The sequence below is a fragment of the Gastrolobium bilobum genome, unplaced genomic scaffold, assembly GCF_033153095.1.
Source record: "Gastrolobium bilobum isolate Gb01-03AN ecotype WA unplaced genomic scaffold, APGP_CSIRO_Gbil_v1 utg14226, whole genome shotgun sequence".
Taxonomy (NCBI): Eukaryota; Viridiplantae; Streptophyta; class Magnoliopsida; order Fabales; family Fabaceae; genus Gastrolobium; species Gastrolobium bilobum.
Genome location: NW_026899296.1, coordinates 69,462 through 78,252, shown reverse-complemented (window position 1 = coordinate 78,252; position 8,791 = coordinate 69,462).

Genomic DNA, 8,791 nt, shown 5'->3' with positions numbered 1-8,791 from the left:
GCATGTATCTCCTGAACCATAGCTCCCACCAAACATCATTGGTCATTGCTTCTTTGCAAATGACCGAGGTTCCCTTTCAGACTGATGGACACTCCCCCTATCTTCCAACTGCACTTCTGCCTCACAATCATTTGAAGTTGATTGAGATACTGGATTGGCAGAATCATTAGAATCTATTGGTATAAATGTAGGTAATGATGGGCTAGGTGTAGGCACACTTATAGCAACAAAAGGAAACTCATCTTCGTGGAAACTGACATCTCGTGACACAAAGAATTCCTTAGTATTAAGATCATACACTCTCCAACCTTTCTGCCCATGAGGATAACCAACAAACATACACCGCCTAGACCGTGGACTAAATTTGTTTGTAGGTTTTGGTTGTGTCACCGCATAACATAGGCAGCCATTTTGCCATTGAGAAGCTTTGTGGGAGTTCTATTAATAATATGAGCTGCTGTCATCACACTCTCTCCCCAGAATTTGATTGGCAAGTTTGCTTGAAACAAAAGAGCACGAGACACATTTAGAATATGCCTATGCTTCCGTTCTACCCGACCGTTCTGTTGCGGCGTATGAACACAGGATTTCTGATGAAATATACCATTGGCAGTGAATAATTCAATCATCTTGTTGGAAGTAAATTCAGTTCCATTATCTGATCTAATACTCTTAACTGTTGTATTAAACTGATTTTGCACCATTAAAAGAAATTTTCGTAACACACCAAAAGTTTCACTTTTGTCACCCATCAAACAAACCCAAACAGCACGACTGAAGTCATCGACTATCGTTAAAAAATAATAAGCACCAGAGAAAGAGGAAGTGCGGTAAGGACCCCATGTATCACAATGAAGAAGATCAAAAATTTTATTACCCTTTCGATCACTAATGGGAAACGAGGATCGATTTTGTTTGGCACGATAACAAATAACGCATGCCTTATTGTTTACATTGCCAAATCGAATGCTACTAGAAAAAGGAATCAGAGAAAGTGCTTCGGATGATGCATGGCCCAACCGCTTGTGCCAAAGTTCTTGCGTATCACTGGAGCGAACTGTTAAAGCTGCTGCTTGGCTTGGTCGAAACACATACACACCATCCCTGTGATCACCCAATCCAATCTCCGTCCTCAGCTTGCGGTCTTGCAAAACACAACTATTATTAGTGAATACCACATCAACATTATGTTGTCGTACCAACTGAGATACAGATATCAAGTTACACTTTAAATTTGGCACAAATAAGACATTGGATAATGAAAAGAAGGAGTAGGAGATAGCTTCTGTTGAAAACATAATGTTGATGTGGTATTCACTAATAATAGTTGTGTTTTGCAGGACCGCAAGCTGAGGACGGAGATTGGATTGGGTGATCACAGGGATGGTGTGTATGTGTTTCGACCAAGCCAAGCAGCAGCTTTAACAGTTCGCTCCAGTGATACGCAAGAACTTTGGCACAAGCGGTTGGGCCATGCATCATCCGAAGCACTTTCTCTGATTCCTTTTTCTAGTAGCATTCGATTTGGCAATGTAAACAATAAGGCATGCGTTATTTGTTATCGTGCCAAACAAAATCGATCCTCGTTTCCCATTAGTGATCGAAAGGGTAATAAAATTTTTGATCTTCTTCATTGTGATACATGGGGTCCTTACCGCACTTCCTCTTTCTCTGGTGCTTATTATTTTTTAACGATAGTCGATGACTTCAGTCGTGCTGTTTGGGTTTGTTTGATGGGTGACAAAAGTGAAACTTTTGGTGTGTTACGAAAATTTCTTTTAATGGTGCAAAATCAGTTTAATACAACAGTTAAGAGTATTAGATCAGATAATGGAACTGAATTTACTTCCAACAAGATGATTGAATTATTCACTGCCAATGGTATATTTCATCAGAAATCCTGTGTTCATACGCCGCAACAGAACGGTCGGGTAGAACGGAAGCATAGGCATATTCTAATTGTGTCTCGTGCTCTTTTGTTTCAAGCAAACTTGCCAATCAAATTCTGGGGAGAGAGTGTGATGACAGCAGCTCATATTATTAATAGAACTCCCACAAAGCTTCTCAATGGCAAAACTCCTTATGAGCTTTTGCATGGATCTGTTGCTGATTACAGTCACTTAAGGATATTTGGCTGCCTATGTTATGCGGTGACACAACCAAAACCTACAAACAAATTTAGTCCACGGTCTAGGCGGTGTATGTTTGTTGGTTATCCTCATGGGCAGAAAGGTTGGAGAGTGTATGATCTTAATACTAAGGAATTCTTTGTGTCACGAGATGTCAGTTTCCACGAAGATGAGTTTCCTTTTGTTGCTATAAGTGTGCCTACACCTAGCCCATCATTACCTACATTTATACCAATAGATTCTAATGATTCTGCCAATCCAGTATCTCAATCAACTTCAAATGATTGTGAGGCAGAAGTGCAGTTGGAAGATAGGGGGAGTGTCCATCAGTCTGAAAGGGAGCCGAATGAAGATTCTACATCAAATGCTGATCAAGTGCAAAGGAGTGAGGATCCAGCTCCTGCTCTCGTACAAAGGAATGAAGATTCAGCTCACGAACTTGTGCAAAGAAGTGCAGAATCAGCTCAAAACGATTCTCTTCGTCCAGCACGCACACGAAGGCCTCCGTCCTATTTGAGTAACTACAAATGTAATCTGATTGAGGCACATACATACACTCCCAGTCTCACCTCTTCTAGCTCCACCTCAGGTATACGGTATCCAATTGCCAACTATGTGAATACTAACAATTTTTCTTCAAAACATCGAGTTTTTGTTGCTGCTATTGATGCAGGTAGTGAACCTCGGTCATTTAAAGAAGCAATGACCAATGATGTTTGGCGTAAAGCTATGGCTCAGGAGATACATGCACTAGAAGAAAATAATACGTGGACTATCACTGATTTACCTGCAGGCAAACATGCCCTTCCATGTAAATGGGTATATAAAATTAAATATCATTCCAATGGTAGCATCGAGCGCTACAAAGCAAGGTTGGTAATTGCAGGTAATCATCAAGTTCCAGGAGAAGATTTCCATGAAACTTACGCTCCTGTAGGGAAAATGGTGAGTGTTAGAACTCTACTCTCGGTTGCAGCTGCAAAAGGTTGGTACTTGCACCAAATGGATGTTCATAATGCGTTTCTTAATGGAGAACTGGACGAAGAAGTGTATATGCGCATACCGGCAGGCTTTAATCAAGGACAAGGAAGAAAAGTGTGTCGTTTGCAAAGGTCGTTATATGGCTTACGACAATCTCCCAGGAATTGGTTTGCAAAGTTGAGTTCCTCACTTATTAAATACGGTTTTGTTCAATCCGAAGCAGATCACACTTTGTTCACTTTGAAGCGTGGTTCTACCTTCTTGACCATACTAGTCTATGTTGATGATTTGGTGTTGGCAGGAAATGATTCCCAAGCATGTCAAGAGGTTAAGATTTATCTTAACAAGTGTTTTAAAATTAAAGATTTGGGTCACTTGAAATATTTTTTGGGCATCGAGGTTGCCCGTAGCAATGAGGGTATCTTCTTGTGCCAACGAAAATATGCATTAGATATCCTCAAAGAAACAGGTTTGTTGGATTGTAAACCGGTTCAGTTTCCAATTGAACAGAATCATCGCTTAGCTCTGGCAGATGGACCTGACTATGATGATCCAGGTCGCTATAGAAGAATTGTCGGCAAGCTAGTGTACCTTACGATCACTCGTCCTGATTTGAGTTATGTAGTGCACACTCTTTCACAGTTCATGCAAGCTCCAAAGGAAGCACATTATGAGGCTGCCATTCGGGTACTAAGATACATCAAAATGAATCCTGGTTGGAAAATTTGAATTCTGAAGCTGCTAAATATAACGAGGTAGATGATGAATTTTTCTGAAATCGAGGCTGAGGTTGAAGCACCAGTGCTGAGGAGATCCACGAGGGAAAGAAGACCATCTTAGAGGTATACACCTGAAAATTATATCTTGTGTGCTAGTGATGATGTTTGTGCATTTAGTATTACAGGTGATGATCCGAGCACCGTAAGGCAAGCTAGGAGCTCGGAGGATGCCAAACAGTGGGAGGAAGCTATGAAAGAAGAGATGAAATCTCTGATGAAAAATCAAACTTGGAGTAACTTAGCTCATTGGTTGTGGCCCCCCGCCACGGGCTTCTCCTTGGACTCGCCTGACATTGGTATCAGAGCCGGGTTAGGCTCGAGCTAGCCTGATGATTGGCTAGAAGGGCAGGTCGAGTACTTTGCGCTTGGGGTACTCGGTTGAGGGGGAGCATACCAATGGTGGGTTTCACACTTGAGGGGGAGATTGTTGGGATATTCAAGTGTGATGAGTCCCACATTGGTTGGTAATGGGCTAAGTGAAGAGTATATAACTGGAAGGACCCATGAACCCAAGGAACAGTGGCCAAAGTGCCACTGTTGGCAAAAAAAAAAACACCAAAATGCCACGCCAACAGTAAATTTTGCCAAAATGTCACGTGGCATATTTCGCTACACAGTGTAGCGAAATATGTGTGCAAATAATTCGCTACACGGTGTAGCGAAGTATGCCACGTCAGAACCAAAAATGCCACGTGTCAAACAGGGAGAATTTCGCTACACAGTGTAGCGAAATTCTCCCTGTTTGACACGTGGCATTTTTGGTTCTGTGCATTCTGACGCGGCATATTTCGCTACACCGTGTAGCGAATTATTTGCACACATATTTCGCTACACAGTGTAGCGAAATATGCCACGTGACATTTTGGCAAAATTTACTATTGGCGTGACATTTTGGTGTTTTTTTTTATCCAATAGTGGCACTTTGGCCACTGTTCTTGAACCCAATGCCTTAAGGTTTTGGGTTGAGATGTGGTGTCGGACTCACTTGGTGTACTTGGAGTAGCTTGGCCCATTGGTGGTGGCCCCCCGCACGGGCTTTCCCTGGACCCGCCTGACACTCATGAGAATAATTTTCGTAAAGCTTAAGAAATAACTACTGAGCATAAGATATCATTGGCACTTAGTATAATATAGTTGCATTTTTAATGAAAATATAGGGATTAATGAAAATATAAAAATATGTGGAGTCCATTTTTTTTTTCTCTCTACGACCCTTCTTGGGACCTATATACTTTTATGTGTGTATAAAATAAAATTATCTTATATAACATGATAAACATTAATCTCGAAAATATATAAATTGTTAATGCTTTTAAAATATTTGGTTGCAGAGGGATGTCTCAACGTTCTCTTTGAAAGTTTGAATGCTATTGTTAATTCTACGAATTCCAACTAGAACATGGCGTTTGAAAACCAACATTTAGAAAGGAATGTAATAATACCTTTCTCGGCTTTTTGGCTAAGATCAAGTGTAGAAAGGAATGTAACTAAGTCAAAATATGTTTGGAGATGAATCTGGTGACCTCATCTTGTGTGCCAAACAGCATGATAACGCAACTCTCTTTAAAATAGAGGAGGCTGATCATGCGTAAAAAAAATATTACAAAAACAATATTTATTGTTAAAAAGTGCTATTTTACGTGGCATTTTTTATAATGTACCACGTGGAATGATGACATCCCTTTTAATTTTTTCTTACAACGGTCACATGATTGCATGATAATTGATAAGTCTTGAAGAAAGGCAATAATTCACCCTAGCAACACATGCTCAATGTAAAACTTGTTCGCAGCCTTACTTTGATAACTGAAAAAACTCTTCCATTATATGAACAAACTGAACAATTATGGGAAGGAAATTATAATGTAGTGATCTGGATTGGAATGTGAGATAATAACTGACAATAATATAGCTTGAAATCCATAGAATCTAAATTATTTTCCTTGTAAAAAAAGTGAATGATCGATATAGCATAATTTGGCTAGAGTCGAAGAATGAAAAACACAAAGCGAAGGAAAAAAAGTCGGTTCATGAGGACATTGAACAATGACCAAGTCATTCAAGATTGGTTTGAAAGCTTTGAATGTGATCAGGGCCAATGGGCCATCATGATTGACGATAAGCTTTCGTCAGGAACTCGGGAGGCGTGCAAAATGGAAGAAGCATGTACAAGCTGTGCCAAATTGGTATATTTATATAGATTAATATATATTAAACAGTAAAGCTTTTTTTGCGATCTTAATAAAAAAATATAGTTCTTGTTTTAGTCTTTTTATACAAAAAATTAATGGACTCATTTTAATAGGGTTTAAGAACTAATACAGATCTTTTCTGAATTTATGAGATCATGATTTCAATTAAATGAATTCACTTTGAATTTTCTAAGAACTTTGAGATTTTTTTTTTTTTTGTAAGGAACTAAAGTGGAATCATTTTTTTCTTAGGGACCAAAAATGGGCTTTATTCTATATTAAATGATTATCTTTTACGTTTGCATGATAATTTTTTTATATTTATTTTTTTTAAACATATTGTGAAATATCCTTAGTTTTAATTTTTACTTTTAGAATTTTCTAATTTAAAGCACTCGAACTTTATTGATAAAAATTATTTTTCAAATTCCATAAAAATCATCGTTTCATATACTTCCATGGAAATTGAATTATATGCTTTTTTTGGAATTGAAATTATTGGTCAATTTTGTCAAATCAAAGATACTTGATTGGGAATTTCTCTATTATTTGTGATTTGATGTATTGAGAATTATAATTCTAAATGATTTATTTATTATTGGGTCCGTTTGGCTCATGTTATATTTAATTGAGGGCTTTTTGACCATAGCATCAACACTAGAATGAGAATTATCTGAGAACATGATTTCGCGGGACAATATCAAAGGATATGTTATTTAATTTAGGCAGATTATATTTATAAACTTTTTTGTTTACAAACTCTTACAAACTACATTATTTTTTTTTTCTGGAAGAACACTAGGTTTCACTATATTATCCCAGGAGAAGATAGTGTAATTTGTAAAAATTTGTTAAAAAAATTTATAAACGGGTCATTCCCTTTAATTTATAGGAACTTTTTTCTTCTGCATTGTTGTAACTTATATGATAGATAGTATCATAACCCAAGGAAGCTGAGAGAAAGAGAGAGAAAAACTTCATATCAGAGGAAGTTTTCTAATATTGTGAATAGTTGAATGCTACAAAGAAAGTGTTCTGCATATATAGGTAGACTCACAGCTAACTAACTATGAAAAGCTACTAACAGATTCTTCTACCAGACTAACAACTTCTACAATCAGTTACGTAACAAAATAAATAATAATATATGTGATTAAATGAAGATGCAGAAGGTACAGATAAAATATCAGTGATAACACCAACCCTCAAGTAGGATGGTGTACATTCACCAAACCCAACTTGCCGATCAAAGGTCTAAATAGACCCAGTGACAAATTCTTAGTTAAGGGGTCTGCTAACTAAGATGGATCGAGAAGTCACTTGAAGGAGATGTATCAAGCCCATGTCGATTTTTCACGAATCAAATGACAATCTATCTGTATATGTTTTGTTCTTTAGTGAAAACTTGGGTTATGAGCCAAATAAATCGTGAGCAATTATCACAATATACTAATATTGGCTTTGTTATCTCAACATTCAAATCTTGTAAAATGTAACGTAGGCATTGTATTTCAAAATTCAACATAGCCAATGCTCTATACTCTACTTCAGAGGAACTTCTCGATATTATAGTCTCTTTCTTTGATTTCTAGCTTATCAGCGAGTTGCCTAAGAACACATATAAGCTTGTAATTAATCTTCTTGTATCAGAACATGTTGCTCAATCTGAGTCTGAAAATCCACTTGGTATCAAAGTTTTTTTGGTCGAATAAAACAAACCTTTCCCACGTACCTTCTTGAGATATTTGAGCACATATAACACTACCTTCAAATGTAAGTATGTAGGATTAGAAACATACTAAGTTGTTGAACTACATGACATATATCAGGTGTAGTTGTTGTCAAGTACAAATCTTCCCATGAGCCTTCTATATTTGCCAGGATCCTTATATGTTGTTCTTGATTCACGATCCAATTTCGTTCCAGGTTCCATAGGAGTGGAACAAGGCTTGGCTCCAAGCACTTCACCATCTACAATTAAATTAAAGGCATATTTACGTTGGTTAATCACCAAACCTTCTTCTGTTCTTAAGATTTCCAACCCAAGAAAATATTGTAACTTTCCCAAGTCTTTAATTTTGAACTCAGCATCAAGGAACCATTTGACATAAGCTATCTCTTCCATACTATCTCCTGCTAGCACTATGTCATCAACGTAAACAGTAAGGTTGTAAATGAATCCGAAGTCACCTTGGTAAGCAACGAGTGATTAGCCTCTGATTGTTTATACCTGATGGGAATGGGCGCAGAACTGAGATGAGAATACCATTGTCTGCTTGCTTGTCTTAATCCATATAAGGATTTCTGCAACTGGCACACTTGATTAGGCTTGGTAAGCTCCAATCTAGGGGGTATTAGCGTCATATAAACTTCTCATATAATTCTCCATGCGATGCCACCCCTTACAGTGGCAACACTGAGAAGAATTCTGATTGTAGCAACCTTTGCAATCGAAAAAAATGTATCCAGAAAATCCACTCCTTATATCCCTTAACTACGAAGCATGGTTTGTGACACTCAATTATACCATTAGCTCGGAGCTTTGTTTTAAAAACCCATTTACACCCGATTGGATGCTTTCTTAGAGGTAGTTCTGTGAGACACCAAGTATTATTGTGTTGTAAGGCCTGTAACTCAGCAGCCACAACATCTTTCCAATATGTGTGCTTGGCAGCTTCAGCATAAATTTGTGGATCATAGATAGAATTAA